Source organism: Lipotes vexillifer, unplaced genomic scaffold (assembly GCF_000442215.2).
Source record: "Lipotes vexillifer unplaced genomic scaffold, Lipotes_vexillifer_v1.1 scaffold19, whole genome shotgun sequence".
Taxonomy (NCBI): domain Eukaryota; kingdom Metazoa; phylum Chordata; class Mammalia; order Artiodactyla; family Lipotidae; genus Lipotes; species Lipotes vexillifer.
Genome location: NW_006793856.1, coordinates 3479370 through 3500389, shown reverse-complemented (window position 1 = coordinate 3500389; position 21020 = coordinate 3479370).

The window sequence follows — 21020 nt, the reverse complement described above, 5'->3', positions numbered from 1 at the left end:
CTGAGTAAAGAGTGGGATGTAGTATGAATTGCCCAATAGCAACGAGAATAATACCAAGAAATATAATATTTAGGATGGGAGAAGTGATGGAGGAGAATCTAGCTTTGAGAAGAATTTTCAGAGGAGGCAGAACCCCACATGACAGAAAACAGTAGCAGAATGAAAAAGCTTCTTTACCTAATTGAAGAGAGAGCTTAAAAGCTGAGAATAAACATGATCACTGCAAGGAAATTTGCAAGAGAGCTAACAAGAAAAAAAATAGATTCAATTTTTATAAGAATGATGAAGAATCTCAGTACAGGAAATAATAACCCATAAAAAAAGTAAATGAGATGGAAGGGCAGTTTTAGAAACTTTAATTTTTATTCTGATATTCTAAGTTAAAATTAGACATCTAAGAAAAACAATTTAATATAGAAGTATTGTTAAAAAAGAAATAAACTGTATAATACAAACACATTTTTATCTTCTCAGTTACATCACTGTTTAGCGTGATAACCAAATATAGAACCAGTAATGGACTCACACTGTGGCAAAAGAGAGAAAAATCAGATAACAAGAGTGATGCTACAGAAGACTACCTTTTGAAGGCTGCATATAACATTTTCTAGCAATGTACAAACATAAAACTTGAAAAAATGTATCTCTAGTAATACCTCCTTTGTTGTTCTTCCAGACAACTGGGCAACAGAAATGTCATTTGATCCATGCTTAAGTTCTTGAGAGAACCAGAAACATAATGGGCTCCAAAACACCTTAAACCACTGGCATCATGAACACTTCCTGCCTAATTCTGTTGGACAACAGAGACAAAGTAAGCCCTGTAATTACATCCCAGCCTGATCTATGCTTGCAGTCATGTAATTAATACTTCCTCTGTAAAGCAATGGAATAATTTAAAGAGCAGGTATTTTTCAACCATGATCTGAAAAAAAAACTCTAAGAGAATACATGTGCATTTTAGCTATGTGCAGACACTTCTGGGATTCCATTTGCTAAAAGAAATTGTAACTAGATTCTCAGAGCTTTCATTGTACCAAGAGATGAAAATGATACTTCCTTCCTGCTAAGGGCTATAGTAGGGGGTAGAATAAAGGGTGACTGGAGCCTATATTTATTCCATGAGGTTTTATGAAAATGGTAAACATAATCTCAGTTCCTGGCTACCTGAGCCACCCTAGCATGGTGCCAACCACATTTGCAGAGCCTCAGCCAGGAAATCGGTGCAGAAATCTGGCTCCAGAGGCTAGACCTTAACATACACAATAGAAATAAAACACTGCACTCCAGCAAATCTATAGTAACTTCCCAAGTCCCTGCACAGTTTCTAGAGTCCATTTGTAGAGAGGCATTCACAATCATGAATGTAAATCCTATAGAACTCAGAGACACATAAAACTGGGTTGTAACACAACAGTAGAGGACAGAGTAAGAGTGAGAATGTAAGCTATCAATGTAGGTTTTACCAAGAAAGCCACATTTTCAACAACTGTTCCAATTTTAAATACTTTTACATTATTTTCTTTTAAATAGATCACACATATGCCCAGAAAAATTCTATATTTTCAAAGTCCCTCTCCATCCCTAACCAAATCCAAAACAAATTTCATCTTTGTCATCTTGTCAACTGTCTTTATTTAATATCTAGAATCCCAAAGCGTGGTGCTAGGGTACACACAGGGCCAATGAGATGGCCATTACCCCTTCCTGAAACTCTCTCCCCACTTACTCTTTACAATGCCAAACAACCTTATTTTCAACAACAGTGAAGTCTTCCCTGATCGCTCTTCTACTGCTCTGTCACATCGCCCTGTTTATATCCTATGCAATACCTCACAATCGCTGAACGTTTTATTGATTTGTCCATATTTGAAATATGAAAGATGAAATAAATTTCTGAAAATGAGGAAACAAGGAAACAGCCCAGGGAATATCATAGTTATCTTGGTCTGCTTGGGCTTCTGTAACAAAATACCATAGACTGGGTGACTTAAATAACAGAAATTCCTTTTCTCACAGTTCTCGAGGCTGGGAAGTGCAAGTGCAGGGTGCAGGCCAATTCCATTTCTTGTGGGCATTCTCTACCTGGCTTGACACATTCTGACTGTATTCTCACTTTCTCTTCTTGTAAGATCACTAATTCCATGATGAGGGCCCTACCCTCATGACCTAATCTAACCCTAATTACCTCCAAAGGCCCCATCTCCAAAAACCATCATACTGGGAGTTAGGGGTTCAACCTCCAACAAATTTTGGTGGAGACACAAATATTCAGTTCATAGGTATGCCAGATTTGGGTCCCCTCAACAGAATAGAAAAAAACAGTAAAAAAAAAAAAAAAATTTGCTTGATTATTTTACTGAATTACCTTATATCCATCACAGAAATAATCTGTTTTGTTCTGGTAGGAGAATACAGTTCTCAATTATTAGTAACTAATATTCATTTTCAGAGCAACTTGACTTAGGCATCTCTACTCTGGTGGCTTGATGGGTTCCATTTTATATTCATAAACTCGTTTGGCTCATAAACTTTTGAAGGTCTTAATTTTAATATAAGAATTATGTCAAGAAAAACAAAAATTTTAAGGTAACATATGGCTCTGCATGAATATTTCAAGGTAATAAGCCAGGTTTATACTCTGTGAAACACAAAATAAAAATCTTAACAAAAGAACAAAATGATTGATAGGACACATCAAAGCAACCATCTTTTTGGCACAATGATTCTGAGCTCACATATAAGTAGTCCCCTGCTCTTCAGACAAGCCCACAGAAGAGGGAGTCCCTCTCCACTGGAGATCACTTCATTTTTTTACATTAGAAAAGAACAACTGGGGATGTTTAATATACTTTTGTCTGAGGAACTCTGAAATTTAATATATATTCCAATTTGCAAAAACTGGAAATACGAAATAGGCCAATGGCCCAAGTCCAAGCAGACTCAGTTTTTCAGAATCAAACACTAAAGCAAAGAAACAATAAGAAAATGCTCACAAAAATTACCTAGAGCAAGGGATGTCTGAATTGAACATTTTATTCATTGAACTCATCATTTTTTACTTCCTTTAATTATAAGTCTTATCTCACCGAGTGAATTCACTTTGAAATGATTAAAAATGGTTTTTGGAAAATATGTTAGATTGACTGTGACAGTGCCCACATGCATATTGTAAAAAATATATTCATTGTCATTAGCCTCATGTGGGCCATGTTAACAGATTAATAAACATATGAGTCGATAGCTACATCATTCACTTACTTACTTGACATTTTCTGAGTGGATACAAGCTATGTACAAACACTGTACTACAAACTATATTCAAATACTATTTTGGAAACAAATAATTGCGTGTTAAAGTGGGAATGTTTGCCCAGAGATTATTTTGAGGACTCAGAAGTTCTTCAGTCTTCTCAAGTGTACAAGCAAATGTTCTCCAGTTAGAGAAAGGAAGTGTGAAAGTTTCATCCACATCACAGCAGAAGACAGATGCATGCACTGCAGTTGCACAGAAAGAAGAAAGCTATTAACACAGCCTGCCCTGTGCAGTCTTCAGTAAACTCTGTGGCCAACCCTGCAGAGGCATGTTTGGTTTGCAGGGCAGTCCCAGGGTGGTAGGATTCTCTACCAATGCTTTTATAAATCATCTTGTTCCTCATCTGCCATTGAACAGGTTCTGCAACTCCCATAGGGCTACTGCATGAAATATACTTATGCAATCTCGTAACATTCAATATTTTTTCTTCTCCAAATTTCCATGGCATTGGTCTTGTGTTTACCTTTCTAGTTCTAGGTTAGATTTTTTTTTCTGTTTCCTCTATAGCATATTCTTGCAGTTCACTTTGTAAATACTGAGGTTCCCCTCTCAAAGAATCATATAACGTAGCCCGGATCTGCAGCCTCTATCTCTCCTCTGAGTTCCAGGTCCAAATATCTAACTCCTTACTGGATAGCTCCTTTGGGATGTCCAAAGGGTACCAAAAATTAAACGTAAGAAAAACCAAAGTCAAAATCTGTACCTTCAGAAGCTGCTAGCTCCTCTATTTTTCCTGCTTTGTCAATAATACCATCAACCACTCAGAAAAACACTAACCTGAAATCTGAGAGAGTCTGGATTTCTTCCTTCATTCTTCTTCCAAAGAGAGGTCAGGTATTGTTGATTATAACTTCTCCTGAATCCTTCAGAGGCCTTGGTTTAAACTCTCACTGTTATTTTTCATTTATATATTGAAACAATATTTATGTGCTATCAATTACTTGTCAGATGTTTTGCAAATTGAAAAATAAAAAAACAGTGTCTATACTGGGCGAAACAGACAAGCAAATGTGGAATCATATAATAACCTTACTTTTAAGTGGCATTTCTTTCTTCAACTCTCCCTAGCCTTCTGTTCTATCCTTGACATTGTCAGTTTTCTCATCAGGACCTTCTCCAGTCTACTCAAAATCTTCCAATCATTCCTAATAATCTATAAATCAGCAACAGAGTTCTTAAAGGGATTTAAGTAAATTTAAATGAAATGAATTTAAATTCTAGAAAATGAATTTGAATTTTTCTAAGAAAACTAAGGGACATGTGAATTGCAGTCCCTATGAGACTTAAGCTCTGAAAACAGAAGAGCCAGGATACCAAAGCTGTGTGTGTGTGAACCAATGTCAGGAAATGGAGAGAATGAGTGTGTCATCACCTGGAAACCATGAACATAGGTCAAAAGAAGGAAAGTGTAATCAAGCAAAACAGCAAAACAGAGCTCTGGGGGCAATTAGAGACTTACAGCTGTAGCGTTTGATAAAGAAATAAGTCAAGGAAACTGGGAAATGATTATGAGGGTAATCTGCCCAATATACATGACCCTCAGCCTGCCTTCAAGAGGCAGAGCTCTGCCCTGACTCACACTCCTTAGGAAGTATTCTGCACAGCCATTATCCTAAAAAAAAGGAAGTCTTGAACTGTGGAATTATAAAGAGGTTGCTGGGCTACCTGATAGGTTGTATTGCCCGGTTTTCTGGACGGTGGCTATAGCCAAGAGAATAGTGATCTCCAAGAAGGCAGACACAGATCCCTGGCATTCGAAGTATCCTTAAATCCTTATAGTATCTGTATCTTCTATATGCTATTCAGTATTATGGTGACATATGTTATTTACCTCCTCTATTAAAAAAAAAAAGTTGCAGTATGTCAGAGACCATGTCTTCATATCAGCACAGAACTGAGAACACTGCTTTTTATAGTGAAGGCCCTTAAAAAATGTGTTAAAATGACAGGACGTTTGGATTATAAGAGCTTATTTTACAGATAATAGTGAACTGGATTTATTTAGGGAAATGGACAAAATTCATTTGACAACTTGGTGATTCTATTAAGACATTCAAAATCATTGGGATTGCTTAGGTGTGCATGAGGTAAAGTAGGTGAACTTGTTTCATACTAGATAAACTTGTTTCATCACCTGCCTTTCTAACTCATTATAGAAAACCTAAGTCTCAAAGCCTGAAAGGCTTCTAGGTATCACTTAACAGATTCAACAGTTTTACGTCAACTGTTTGCTTTCTTTAAAAGTTAACCAAATTGATTTTAAATATTGTTATGAGGATCTTTGCATTTGGACACAGACCATATTTACAAGTTTGCCTTTCTTCAAACTGACATCTCTCTAAATGAAACCTGTAGAATAAGATATAATTTGCATTTATCAGAAAGTCTGGTGGCAATGACAGACACTCAGTAAGAACAGATTTTAAAGGGGCATGTTATTGGAAAAATACTGGAGTATCTTGCAGAACAACCAGACTACAGGCAAAGCAGAGAACCAAGAATTCGAATAATTCAAACGACATCGGGAGCGTCCATCTCTCTTCTAAGTTGACTTTCTAGGTCAATTTAATCTCTCTCTCTCTCTCTCTCCCCACTGCCCACTGCCCTCTCACCCTCCCTATCATTCTTCTGCTCTCATTCTTTCTACTGTCCCTCTCCTACCCTCCCCCCGCACCAAAGAATCCACCTTTGCTCTTGTAGCCAATAAGGCATGACAACTGTTGATCTTTTACACATTAAAACTTTAGCCACAGTAAGTGCACATAGTAACGAGGAAATACTAGAGAAGGAATGCACTAGCAAACTATGACCATGTACCTATAACTAGACCAATCAATCTGAGGCCAAGAGAACGGGGTACTATAACTTTTCCAGTATGAAATTAATCAACTATCGTGTAGTAAAATGACATCTCTAGGACTATGAAGTGTGGTAAGGCAGTTTCCAGCTGAAAAGACAGGGCTTCTGGGCACACAAATAAAAGTCCTAATATTTTCAGGAAGAAAATATTTATCAGGTATTTACTCAATTAGTGTTTTTTTAAAAGCAGAGTTTTTTAAAGAATTAAATGTGACACCCACATATTCAGATGTCATATACACTGGTACATAGTAACTTGAGCATAAATTTCAAGTCTTTCACGTGAATGAAGTCCAGGATGCTAACAGACCTTCTCTTCTGTTTTATTTCCATTGTTATTTAATGTCCCCAGTACTGTACTAAAACATTAAACAGTGTTTAACTTCTTTGTGTGAAGTAATTTTTTTGTCTAAATGTTTTCAATAAGTAGTGGTTTTCCTTAAAGTAGATGGGATGGTCACACTATTAAAATATAAATTGATGTTTATGAATGAGAATGATTTTCTCCATTCACTGTCTAGAACAGTGCTTCGAAAAAGTGATAATATAGTAGCTATGCACTTAATAGTGGTAATGGCCTCATTTAAGAATAATTTTTAAAATACAGTCATGTTAAAATCCCATCCAAATTCTGTAGAATTTGTACTAGCCATTTCATAAGAATTTTAAATAAAAGTTTATACTGGAATAAGATTTTTTAACCCATACAAAGGAACATTACATTTCTCTATCATATTAATATGAGTTTTAGTATAATTATTACGATCCCCAAATAGTCAAAAATTAAATAAATCATCACAATAAATACAAAGACTACAAACAAATTAAATTTGAAGTTCAAAGTAATACAGTTGACCCTTGAACAACAACGGGTTTGAACTGCATAGGTCCACTTATACGCTGATTTTTTTCAATAGTACATACTTTGGTGCCACATGATCTAAGGTTGGTTGAATCCAAGAATGCAAAACCTGGGATACGGAGGGCCAATGTAGTTACACTCTTATTTGCAACTGCTCAGAGGTTCAGCTCCCCTAGTCCCTGTGTTGTTCAAGGGTCAAATGTATTATCTATTGTGTTCATAAGGCTCATATTCAAAGACTATAGTGCTTTCAATCATTTTCCTTAACTACCCTGAATAAGGGAGAAGAGGCTATTTGGTTACACTCCATGGGCCCCTATGTGGACGTCCACTCTACCCCAGATTCCAACCCAAGCTGGTCTACCTAAGAAAAAAGGGGACTCCGAATGGGGCAGAAATTTCCTGGCTAAGTCTGTCTTTGACTATCTTTTAGACAGAGTCCAGTTCCAGGCCTATTGACTGAGGATACCTGAAAGAATACACCAAGTAAAGACCTCCTTGCAAGCTGTGCACCACGCCCTCTGCAGGCTGTGCTTAACAGACTTGTATCTCTCAATCTTGTTTCTCAAACTTTGTAAGGAATAGGAGGTAGGAGGAAACGGAAAAAAATGTGGAAAAGAAAACCTCATCTCCACCATCAAAACTATGTCAGAGGATTTTGTTGAAATACTTGAGATAGAGGCAGAAAAGAAAGATAGATGATAGATAGATAGATAGATAGTTAATAGATAGATGATAGCTAGATGATAGATAATTGAAAGCAAAAAAAAAAAACAGCAGGGGCAGACAAAACAGGGAAGAAAAGGAGTGAAGACGATAAAGCTCTTTCATCAAGGGGAATGTGCAAATAAAGGAGGACGCCGAATGTAGATTAAGGCAAAGTGATATTTACTCGCAAGCCTGTGCATGGCATACCCATCCAGGTCATACGAGCCGTGAGAAAAGAACAGGAGTAAGTGGTATGTAAGTTAGCTCGTTATTGGTTAAGCATAAGAGTATTGGCTTTTTAAAATAAATCATATCGTCTATCTGTTGTGGGCTGTTTTTGACATTTCTCTATTTTTAAAAAATTTGCTTTCAGTTTAATTTTTAGTAACTAATGAGCCCTCTTTAGCTAGAACAACTCTTAAAGTTTAATCCATTATCTTGTCAGTTATAGTCTCTATCATTGTAATGCACACAGAACTATGGAATAAAAAGAAAGACTAAAAGGAATTAAGTTTAAAATGTGAACAGGAATTATCATTTTCTTTTTCAAGTAAAATCTTGATGAGTAACTCTCTGTCAAAACAATGCATTGAAATATGAGGAAAACTGTCAAATTAAAAGCAAATTAGTATAATAAATGGAGAAAAATAGACTATGGCATGAATAATTCTGGGGAGAATAAAAAGCAATGAGGATAAGTTTCAATACAGCATCCACTTAACTTTAACAGCAGAAAGAAAAACAGATCAGGGAATGTATATGAGCCTAAGGAAATTCCTTTTAAAGCTTCCATAATAGCTCTCCTGAAAAATGGTTTTAAACTCGTATACACAATTTTTAAAAAAGGGTATTGACCAAAATTCTCATCCACAAAGACAAGTTATTTTTACTAGTCAATTAAATCTTGCCTTTTTCACAAAAGACTGTTTTCTAAATCCTTCTTCTTGTGTTAATCAATTCACCATATATAATTGCAGATTTGAACCTAAGAGAGTATATTTTATTGGCAAATGTATCTTAAGGGTGAGGTAAAGTGTCCATTAGTTTTCAATTTTAAAATATTTCTCCCTTTTGATATTCATTTTGCCCCCTTTGATTAAAAAAAAGTGGAATAATAATGGAATAGAAAGGAATAGGATAGTTTGTTTTTTATTGTTTTATAACTTAATATATGTTCTTGAGATTTATAAATTGTTATTGTTAAAAAGTAACAGAAATAATTTAATTTGATGATGGTTCTTCACTTACTAGGTCCCTGGATGTGCCTGACAATAAACATCTCCACTGAAAAAACAGTTGGTGGTGAGTTTTAAAGGCGAGTTTGGACTGAGATGGCAGTGAAGAATTCTGGGGAAGCACAATTATCTAAATTAAGCCTAACAAAAGTATTGATTTCATTCAAAGTGTCAGCTTGAGCAATGTCAAATCCCTCCAGATGACAGAAGATATACTTAAATGAATAAACATATAGCCATGTACATATAGCCATGTACAAAAATAAAATGAGAAATCTCCATAGATCAGAAACCCCATAGAATTCCTAAGTGATGACACCATGATAAGAATAAAAGAGGGGGAAATGTAACACAGGAAATACAAGGTAGAAAGACTAAAGACTAGGTGCTCCAAGGCCTGAGAGCAGGGGAGCCTGAGCATGGGAGGACATGCTAGGGACATGTCCATGCTCCAGGGAGCAAGGGATCAACCTCAAAGATAGAAGACAAGTGTGGGAGCGGGGCTTGTGTTAGAGAGGCAACAGCCCTAGGTGGTCAATGCTTAAGGGCAACAGAACAAGAAGACCAGACCCTAAGGAAATGTATATGTCTCTTTAAATTTAACTGAAAACACAATAGAATACAAGTTTTAGCAGAAACTCACGACACTTCCACCAAGCACTTTGCACAAATGGATGCAGACGAATAAAAACACACAAGAATCACAAGAATCACATAACCAAAGAATTAAATAAAGCCACACAGTGAAAGAGACACAAAACTCAACCAAGAGAATAATTTACACCTGAGGAAACAGAGTTGCTAAAACAATCAGAACAAGACTCTAAAATCAGTATATTCCTAGAAAGATAAATTATTTTACTTATAAAATGAGAATAAGCTGTTATAAAAATAAAACAAGAAAGGAATCAATCAACCTCCCTTTCCAGAGGGAGCCAATTCAAGAGCTGACTCCAAATCAACTACTGATGGATTCCTTAAAAGTTACCCATTATTTCTACTGCAGAAAGTTTCCCAAGTTTTCATGAGCTTAAGGTCTTCCACATTGTTTTGTTTTGTTTTCATTCAGCAGCCTTCCTCCCCGACCCCCCCACCCCCCGCCAAAAACAGAGTAGAACCAAAAAAGCAGACCACAGACTTTCCCACCATCATCCCCAATAATATCTTATATCCCTGGGGTGGTACCCACTTCTTTATTACCAGAGGACAAATGCTTAAAAATTCACCTTTACATATTATGCTCGATCAGATGAGTCACTTATTTGTGAAAGTCAAAAGCATATACGTATAATACTATGTCTTGATTGCCCATCCTAGGCGGAATTTTATTTCATTTTTATAGACGAGAGACTCACAAAATCCCTTTCAATAATTATTTCCTGAGAAAACCCGCCTTGCATATCCATGATTTAAATGCTTCATCAAGTCATTTCCTCTAGCTAATGTGAAGAACTGCTGAAGGCAATGCAATTCAGCTCAGCAATTCTACCTTGCAGAGGAGGCAACATTCTGAATGCATTTGTGACATTAGGAAAAGAAATAGAGACTATCAATCAGACTTTCAGGTCCTGTTTTAATCAGAACACATTCAGGAAGCAGTCTGAAGAGCCAGAACTTTGAATGCCCCTGTTCAAGAAGGGTTTTTTCTTAACTGATTTGCAGCCCACAGAGGAAGAACAAATACTGGCGATGCTTTCTATTTAATTTGGTATAAGTTCATAAAACAAATTGCCCAGATAATTGGACATGTCTTCAATTCTGCACTACATTTTCCATAGATGTAAACCAGATTTATAACTTAGAAGTGCAGCAATAAATGAGCAGAGCTTGTAATAGACTCGTGCCAAGTCTTATATCAAAGTGAAATAAAAAATGAGACTGACCACTTTGAGTAATCAAATCTGTCAGCTCAGTTAACTCCTTCTAAAGTATGGATGGGAACACTAAGATCTGCAAAAAAAAAAAAAAAAAAAATTTTAAAAATTTTTTATGATTTCTACTAGTACAAATATACACAAGCAAGAAATAGCTGTTTAAGTAGATTCCCTAAAAATAAACTTACCATCCTAAATCCTGTAAATGATTTTTTTCTGTTATTCCTTTTCTTCCCCCCATTGGAGAATTTAAAACTCACTCACACATGGAAGCTACTATCCTGAAGCGAAAAAAAAAAAAAAAAAAAAAAAATGTTTAATGATTTCTACTAGTACAAATATACACAAGCAAGAAATAGCTGTTTAAGTAGATTCCCTAAAAATAAACTTACCATCCTAAATCCTGTAAATGATTTTTTTCTGTTATTCCTTTTCTTCCCCCCATTGGAGAATTTAAAACTCACTCACACATGGAAGCTACTATCCTGAAGCTAAGTTCCCATTTTCCTCTGAGGAGTTTTTCCACTCCCGCTTAAATCAGAGTTGGCAGTTATGCTTTTCTAGACTGAACCGTCTGGTCACCATTTGTCTAGTCTCTCATCCAAAACAAATAAACAAACAAAAGAGATCAACAATATTATGTTGGAAAATACAAGGTGGTTTTTAGGCCCATCTGTTGGTCCTGCAATAACTAAATAAATCTAGTTATTAAAAGGCAAAGCTCAAACCTAAAGGTGTCCTCTAATTGAATTCTTCCTCTTCCTGGTCAAGAAAAGGGAAGGACATTAATGGTAATAAAACAGGGAAAGCAGAATTCCCATCTGCAAAGACTTTCCTAAGTCTATATACTTCTTTGGGCTATTTGCCAAAGGCAATGTTCCAGAGAAAGTAAGTTTAAATAATATCCTATTCCAGGAATGGGAAAGGATACATGCAGATCAGCTGGTATTAGTAACACATTTCCAGGATTTAAAAAAAGAAAGGCTTACTTATTTTGCAAGAAATAACTATTTTTTTCCCAAAATCCCTATTTGTATTTGTATTTAAGTAAATTGTTTTACTCTCCATTTTTGAAGTATCCAATTTACTCCAAACAAATTTATTACCTTCCCTCTGCTTCTCTTCCTCTCCTTATCGAGTAACAGAAACATCATTCACCATTTAGCCAGACTGGAAACCAGGTAATCACTCTTCCATCTGAATCTAATTAATGATAAAGACTTGACAGCTCCAACTATTAAATATCTCCCTATTCTTTCCTCTCTTATTACGTTTGCTACTCACTTTTCTCTCTGCCTAAATTCTCAGTCCTTTCCAGTTCACCCTTTGAGGTGCTACCAGAGATCTTTCCAAAAACAAGTCCAATCCCACTGGTCTCCCTCATAAAATCTTTAAGTGACTCCCCAATCCCTATACTAAAATACAAATCCCTTGGCTTAGCATATATAAGACCCTTCAAACACCTTTCTTTTATCTCATCTCCTACCACTCCTGAAAGTCTGTGATGCTTATGCTGTAGTTTCCAAAACAATCCATGCCCTTTCATGATCTGTGCTGTTGCACATTTTCTTCTAACTGAAGTAATTCCTCCACTGAGTTATTGCTGAGAACTTAGTCATATTCTTAGATTGAAAGCAAGCATGACTTCAGAAACCTTCCTTTACACTCCCCACCACAGCACTTAACATCCCATCCCTGTGAAAAGTGATCACATATCAGCACCCTTCTTATATGTTCTCATATCTCCAACGGTCTGAGCTCCTGAAGAATCAGGACCATGTATTTTTCCTCTTCAATATCTTGACCCCCAACTGAAAATAAACACTAATTGTCCCGAAGGTGAATAAATAAAGCAATGAATGAATGACAGATATATAACTGACCTAGGTAGTGAAATCTCTTTTCCAACTGAGGTCAACACTATGCAATCTTCACCTTCGTAGGTTAAATGGAATTGAATAACTGGGCCAATTTTGACAAATTACTACAGTGCATCTCTTGAAGTTGAGTTCATGAGTCCACACAATGAAACAGTCCCACTGATTTCATAATTAGCATAGTTTATTTTTCCTCAGAATTGATTCTGCATTGCACTGTTTCCTTAGATTATTTTGTGTAATGCTTTTATATTCTATTTTTAATTTGTTTACTTCGCTTTCTCTCTTGGCTTTAAAATGTGAGATTGGATGTAATTGTCAATATATCTTTCAACTTATTTATAATTTATCTAATGCAATTACATGCTATTAAGCAGTTAATAAATATCTTTCTATGCTAATCTGAGAGTGCATATTTGAAAATAGAATCAAAGGAAAAGAAACATAAATATTCTCTTTCTATTCTGATTTACTTAATTTCAGAACATCTCACTAACCGCCTTCTCGTCCCACCAATCTTTTTGCTGTGCTTTCATTTTTCTATGCAGTAGGGACAATATATTTCTTCTATATGGAGGGAGGGCCAAGTGGCATAAAAATACATAAACTTCCTGGGGAAAAAAGGATTCTTGTAAAATTTTAAAGGAAATTAATGTAACCTGGAGTGCTCATTAGGAGGAAGACTCTTCAGAAAAGTGGTGCTTTTTTTTTTTCTAACCTCCTATTTTTTTTGTTTGTTTGTTTGTTTGTTTTATAATGACTGACTGAAGCCTTATTTGGGCACATATCCCATTAACTTGAATACAGGTGGTTAGCCCTCAGGCAAACTTTGTTACTTCTTCAATTTCTTTTGCCATACAGAGGTTTCCTATAAAACCCACTCCATGTATAGACAACTTAAACTCATACAGGAAGTACTCAGACCTCCGAATTGCATCTTACAAGAATGGAGGCAGCTCTTTGATCCCAATTTACATGTCATTTATTCTCTTCTACTAGCATATTGGCTGAAGCCATACTGACATCACTAGACACAGATATTTTCATCTTCTTTGCCTTGGTTTCAACATTCACTATTACGTCTACTTCTTTGACACAACAGTTGTTTATTCTTTGAAATCATTAAATATTTAACCAAGTTCTTGTAAATTAGGGGCAGTCATATTTTTCCAAAGATTTTTACTTTAATTTACTTTTATTATTATTTATATATGTTCAGTGTGTCTGCTCTAGAATGAGCAACTCCAGGTAATTCTCCTCACAGCTAGCACACTGTTTCTAATCTGAATTCACATTAGAACTCTGAATCTACTCTTATTTGTGGCAAGCTTGATTTTTTCACTCCCTCACCTCACATATGAAGGTCGTTACAAAGTTGATGAGGATAATCAAGTCATACTGGAAAGAATGTTTTGGACCGTGAATATGCAGCTGCACTGAGGAGATATTTTGGCACTTCCAGCATTATAAAAGTTAGAATGATTAATAAGAAGAAGTATGGAATCGATCTACTGAGACTACTGTAATCCCTTCATGGTTATTAAGAGATGTGTGAAGCACACAAAAATAGATATAGATTTATTTATTACTAAAGGGATTCATGATTCAACTTTATCACCTTTAGAAACTTATGTTGTTTTTTTTTTGCACTTTACAAAACATTTAGAAGTTGTGACTTCCATGCTTAGATCAGTGTTTTTAAATAATGCTATATCTTAAGAGGTTGTCTCAAAAAACTACATATTCCAAGTTGTCTAAATTATACAACAAAACCAACACATGCTTACCTGTGTTTCCTCATGACACCCTACTAACGTGACAGTGGATTCTTAAGGCAGTGACAAACACAAATGTCATGCAAGAAAAGACAACAGCTGCACATTTTTGGAAGCTAGAAAGCAGATAGACAAATAATAACTGCCTTAGCCTGGAGAAAGATGAATTAATTCCAAGACATTCATAGAGAAAGTCCAGAAGCAAAATGATGTGTACTGCAAAACTCACAAATCCTCCAGAACTGACAGTCCCAGCTAGACCCGAATCTGAAGATAAAGGTGGATTAAATCCAGGAGGATGTTTGTTGAATGCAATAAACAGTTCCCTAACTACATTACAGGCGACTAGGCCACTTTCTCTTCTCCTGTAGAAGGATGGGGCTTAACTTTCTACAGAAGAGGAGTCAGAGGGATGCTGGAGTAGAGAACACGGGCCCAGCTAGGACACTTCAATTGTAATGGTTCATGTACACCCTGAACCACGAGAGCTCCCTGATCTCTCCCCTTACCTGACTCTAAGAATGCTAGCAGCCAGTATTAGACCCTCCTGATAGGAGGGTGGATAATTCTTCTCCAGGGAATCTAACCAGACTAAGAGAAAAGACCTGAAAATCACTAATAGTCAGGAGTTCACTGACCAAACGGCAGGGCCAGATCACCCACCAAGAAGGCACACCAGTTGACAAGCCCATAAGTTTCTAATCAGGTATTTGGTGACTCATTTCTAAATATTTATGGGCAGCCAAATATCCCCAGATATTTGAAGAAAGCCTCTAACATGAAAGACAGAGACCAAACAAACTGAAGTAACAAATTTGGAGAAAACAGAGTGAAGGAAGCAGAACAAAACTCTGTGTCTGTGTGTCCGCGTTTAACATCTAGCCTCTCAGAGATAGGAAATCTTACTTCCATGAAAAAAACACCATGATGCTAAAAAAAATAAATAAACATCCATATAAAGAGAGGAAGACTTGTAGAAATTAGAACTGTGATAGCAGAAATGAAGAAAAACTCAGCTAGAAAATGTTGAATTTAACTTAAGAAAATCTCTAAGAAATTAGAATAGAAAGACTACATGTAGAAAATTAAACAGAAAGGAAAAAAAAGTAGAGCACCCGCCTCAAAGGTTCATTATATGAATAATAGGAAAATGAGAAAGAGAATAGAAGAAACTATGGTAAGGAGATTATCAAGGAGCTAATTCAACATAATGTTTCAAAACTGAAATTCAGAGTGAAAAGTCTATGGAATGCCTAACACAAGTGGGGGGGAAAAAAAACCCCACATCAGTGCATATCACTTTAAAAAGTAGAACATGGGAGTAAAACTTCCAGAGAGAAAAAAATCAGAATGGCATCAAACTTGTCAGCAGCAACACAAGAAAAACAAACACACAAATAAATAAAACAATAACTTCAAACTTATGAATGAATATTATTGCTATCCTATACTTTTACAGTGGCCAAACTGGGAAAAAAAACCCATGAGAGTGGAATAAAGATATTTCATATTTACAAGGTATCTCAAACTTGATCTCCCATGAGCTCTTCCTCAGGAAATTAGTAGAAAACATGTCACCAAAATGAGGGTGTAAACCAAGAAAAAGGAAGACATAAACCTACACGCAGGGGATCCAATGGAGGTGAAATATATGAGAATTTCTAGGATGATTGTAAAGGGAGATCCCAAAACAACAATAGCTATGCAAAACACCAGGAGAGCAGTAAGCCCAAAGGAGACCAAGAGGAGAAAGCTCTCCTGGAAAGATATCTCCAAGAAGATAAAATGAATAGAAACACTTAAATGTTTAAAATATTAAGACATTTCCACTTTGGCAGAGTTTGGGGATGAATCAGTAATAAGTATGTAGCAAATAAAGCAACCGAAACAAACACACACACACACACACACACACACACACACACACACAATTTTTAACTCAAAGGCAAAAACAAACAAAAGTATCAAAGGAAGAAAATATAAAAATAACTTATAAGGGTTACCTGTGAAAAATATTTATACTCACAATAATGTAAGAACTGATTATTGATCAGATAAACAAGATTAAACATATTGGAAAATGGGGGAAGGAAGTGAAGGAGATTGAGAATATAAAAGAATTAAATATTCATCTTTCACTGTAGTATGTTAAATATATAATGTCTAAGCTGGAAAAACATAACTATATTATTAAAGTAGTTTAAGATTTTTTTTTAGAAATATACAGGTAAATACCAAAGAAATAGATAAAAGAGAGGTAGAAAAAAGGAGAAGATAATAGATATTGTTTTCATTAAAAACAAAGAAACAAAAAGCTCTGAAGAAATGCTGGAATGTAAGTTTTTATAAAAAGTATGCCTTCACTTATTTTATTTTCTCACTTATTACTATATTATTACTATATTTATTTATAAAGTAATTTTAGGAAATAATTTTATTGGTCTTTAAGCATTGTTTTTTTAAGAAATGGAGTGCCATATTAGAACAAGTTTGGAACAAGTTCTGAGCTTAGAGAAAGAAGCTCCAACTTAAAATTAACCAGCTCTGTGGCTGGTGAGCGAGGAGGTAGCTGAAGTAATGGGCAATGGTAGTAACTGAAACCAGAATCCATACTAATGTTTTTTTTCAGAGGGAGTTTTTCTAGTGCCAGTAAAAAATGGGGGGCAAATCACAGATACAAGTGTTGAAAACAGAAAATTGTGAGGTTTGGAGCAAATAGATAAAGTCAGCAATAATCACATCATGTGTGTTGAGCACTCTTGAACATACTTATGAAATGTTCTCAGAAACTGCTACCTGAAAGAGATTCAGTTTGCATTGATCATCTAACCTGTCTTAAGTATTATAGGTTGTTGCCCTTTTTCCCTCCTCAAAGCTAATTTTACCCCTGATATGAACTTGGTCCTACAGTTATATCCTCTTTCTGTATAATTGTTCTCTCCCTCTTTTGCCTCTCAATTTATAGGCTTTCAACATGCTCAGAATGGCTCTCCCATTTTATAGATTAAGTAATCCAAAAAGTCAGACCCTCCCTTATCAGCTCCAGTAATTCTTTCTGCACATGTTATGCTAGCTCTCCCCTTGACAACCAAGTCTTTGAAAGAATGATCTGAAACTGCTGTCTCCTCTCTCTCATATATATTCTTCAAACGACTCAAAACAATGTTCTATCCTCCCCACAGCCCAGGAAATACTCCAGTAGATGTCACTATTTTCTATTGGGTTGTTTCAGTCCTTGTTCCATTTGACCTATTTTATTCCTTGTCACTGCTAATCTGTATGCTACTATCTCCTGGTTCTCTACCTCACCTCTCTAAATATCCCTCAGTCTCTTCTGCTCACCCACTTCTTAATGCTTGGAAGCCCTACAGCTTAGTCTTTGGTCATCTCCTTTTCTCTCTAGACATTCCCTGACATTCTCATCCATAACTTTAGCTAAAATAGGTGCCCAAACACCTACCATATCTCCTTGACTGGAGCTCTTGGAATGACAGGAATTGTACACAGAATTTTCCCCAAATCTCTTTGTCCTTCTGGGTTCCCTTTTTTTTCTTGAAAACCACCAGGATTCACGTGGAAATAGAGGACCAAACCTGGGAATAATCTTAGTCTCCTGCTTCAACCTTAGCCCCACGTCAGTCACTTATAATTATATATTGCTAATCCTTTTACTTCTTTGAACCCTTCTTCCATTCATTGCTGTCTTTTTTCAAAACCTCATCTCACCAGCGCTTTCATGGACAGTGGCAATACCCCCCCCTCCCAGTATCACTCCTCAGGTCACTCCCATTTTTAATTCCTCCCCTACACTGCTATCAGGGTTATCTAACTTAAAATACCAATCTTGTTATTTTAGTCAATGGCTTGAAACCTTTCAGTAGCTTCCCATTACTTGTAGAACAAAGTCCAAACCCATTAGCACATGGCCTTCCATAATCTGGACACTAGCTACTTATCCCATCTTCTCTCTTGTTGCGCCACCCTTGCAGTCTACTGCTTTAACCCTAATACATTTCATCCAGCTTCTGGATTACACATCTGTACTTCCATTCAGATTGTGTCACGTCTGAAATTGCATTCCCTTTTCCTTCCCTAGCTCCACACCCTACTGAGAACATCTGCAATGGAGATGCTTCTTCAAAATCAGCTTTTCTCTGAAGGCTTCTTGTTCTCTCCAGCTAAAGATAATCACTTCTTCATCACACCTCTGCTTATCTCTGCATAACTATATTTTTAGCAAAAAAAAAAAAAAAAGTTTGCATTTCTACGTTGGACTGTGAGCTCCTTTCAGACAGAATCTATGTCTTATTTGTTTATAACACAAGTGTTTAAAAAGTTCCTAGAGGATAGTAGGTGCTTACTGTAGAAACTCATAAAACTGTAAAGTATCCACTACATAACCAAAAATGTACTGGGAAAAGCTGCTCCAGACAGTTATTTGCATGGAAGTTACTATGCTTTGAGTTATGTGACATTGAAACCTCTACCACAGTTGAAGGGACCAACGATAAGCCATCTCTAGATTAGACATAAATGAACCTGTCTCCCAACATGGCAGTCTGGAGAACACCAAGTAGGAAAATTGCGAAATACATAATCTGATTATCTTTAGATGTTAAATATAAAAACAAAAGCAGCAGAAACAGACATAGTTAAAGTAGTTAACAGTGGAATCAGTAGAGAGCAATGAATCACAGGTGTCATGGAGTGGCTAGAAGAGGAAAGACCTTCTGAGGAATGACAAGATAATGGGATGCTCCTGGATGACAAGTAATGTTGTTGATCCTGAAAGGGCTGCTATGCACTATATACTGATCAGGATAAATGATGTTCAGATTCTTCATGGAGCCTGGCTGTGCTGCAGTTGAGTTGGCACGGGATGGCTTATTTTGAATATATTCCATGATCACAGATGGCTACAGAAATTTCACAGGCTGGACTTATGTAATAAATTACAAAATTCAAACCTTATAGCATTTAAACTACTTTATTATTGGAGTTCCATAATTTGTACCTTAGAGGTACAACATTTATTTGATGGGGAAAAAAAAATACATCAGATGCCTAACTCACATATTTCTGTAGTAGCTCTACCTTCTATAAGGTCATCTAAATCAGGCCAACATTTACTGCTCACCTTCAAACTGATTTTAAATTTCAGTCTTGAACTTGGGACTTTAATTCCCCAATGTCTAGTTCATATGCCCTTTCATATACACATTCAGGGCTTCTCTTGTTTTTCTACCTCTCTAAATATGTAGTCAAAGTTAGAGATGATGATAAATTCAACAAACTTAAACACTAGAGAGAGACAATGTGAAGAATGGATAACACCTACAGAAATTCTGGAGAGTTGACTGGGGTCTATGCAGGTGATACATGATGAAGGAAGAACTGATGGACTACATTAGCTCAAAGAGAGAGTCTTTGCTTAGAATATTCAGTGTGTATATAAATAGCCCCCTATAATGGGGAAACTGGGCATTGAGTGAAACAGCTACTTTCATAATGTTGAGCCTGAGTTAATATAAAGAACCCTAGAATCATGTTACAGTAAATGTACAGGGGACCTTTGAAATCATCTAGTTAACACTCCTTTGTTTTACAAATTTTAAAAGCAAGGCTTAAAGGCTTTGAGTTACAAAATGTCAAATAGGAAGCTAAGAGAAATAAATTGTGATGGACACTAGAAATAAATGGAGCAAATGTGTGAATTATCTGCACAGAGAGTTGCTGAGTTCCTGAGTGAATACTGGATAGCTGGCACATCAAGAGGTAATAAAGAAGGAAGATTCATAAAAATAGCTCATGAAAACTCCCACAGGGAGGGGAAGGCACCTTATGTGTCTCCCCCAAAGGAGACATAGAAAAGATCACCCGAAAAGCCAAAACGTTGAAGACATGGTCCTAGAAGCTAATTATCAGGAAAAGAAATGTGGAGAACTGAATAAAGAAAACAGGCTGTGCCATCTGGTATAGGAACCACTAGACACATGTAGTTATTGAGCACTTGAAAGGTGACTAGTCTAAATTGGGATATACTTTATGTAAAATCTGTACATAATGGTTTTGAAGACTCTGTTCCAAGAAAAAGAATATAAAGTATCTCATTAATAATATATATTTATTACATCCTGATAATGATATTATTTGGATATATTGGGTTAAATAAAATATATTATTAAAACTAATTGGCGGGCTTCCCTGGTGTCGCAGTGGTTGAGAGTCCGCCTGCCGATGCAGGGGACACGGGTTTGTGCCCCGGTCCGGGAAGATCCCACATGCCGTGGTGCGGCTAGGCCCGTGAGCCATGGCCTCTGAGCCCGCGCGCTCCGCAACGAGAGAGGCCACGACAGTGAGAGGCCCGCGTACCGAAAAAAAAAAAAAAAAAAAAAAAAAGCCAATTTGCCAGATTCTTTTTTTTTAATGCACCTACTAGAAAATTTAAAATTACATTGATAAATTAGGATTATGGAAAAAAAAACATAAGAATAAAATTACACAGGTGTTCTCA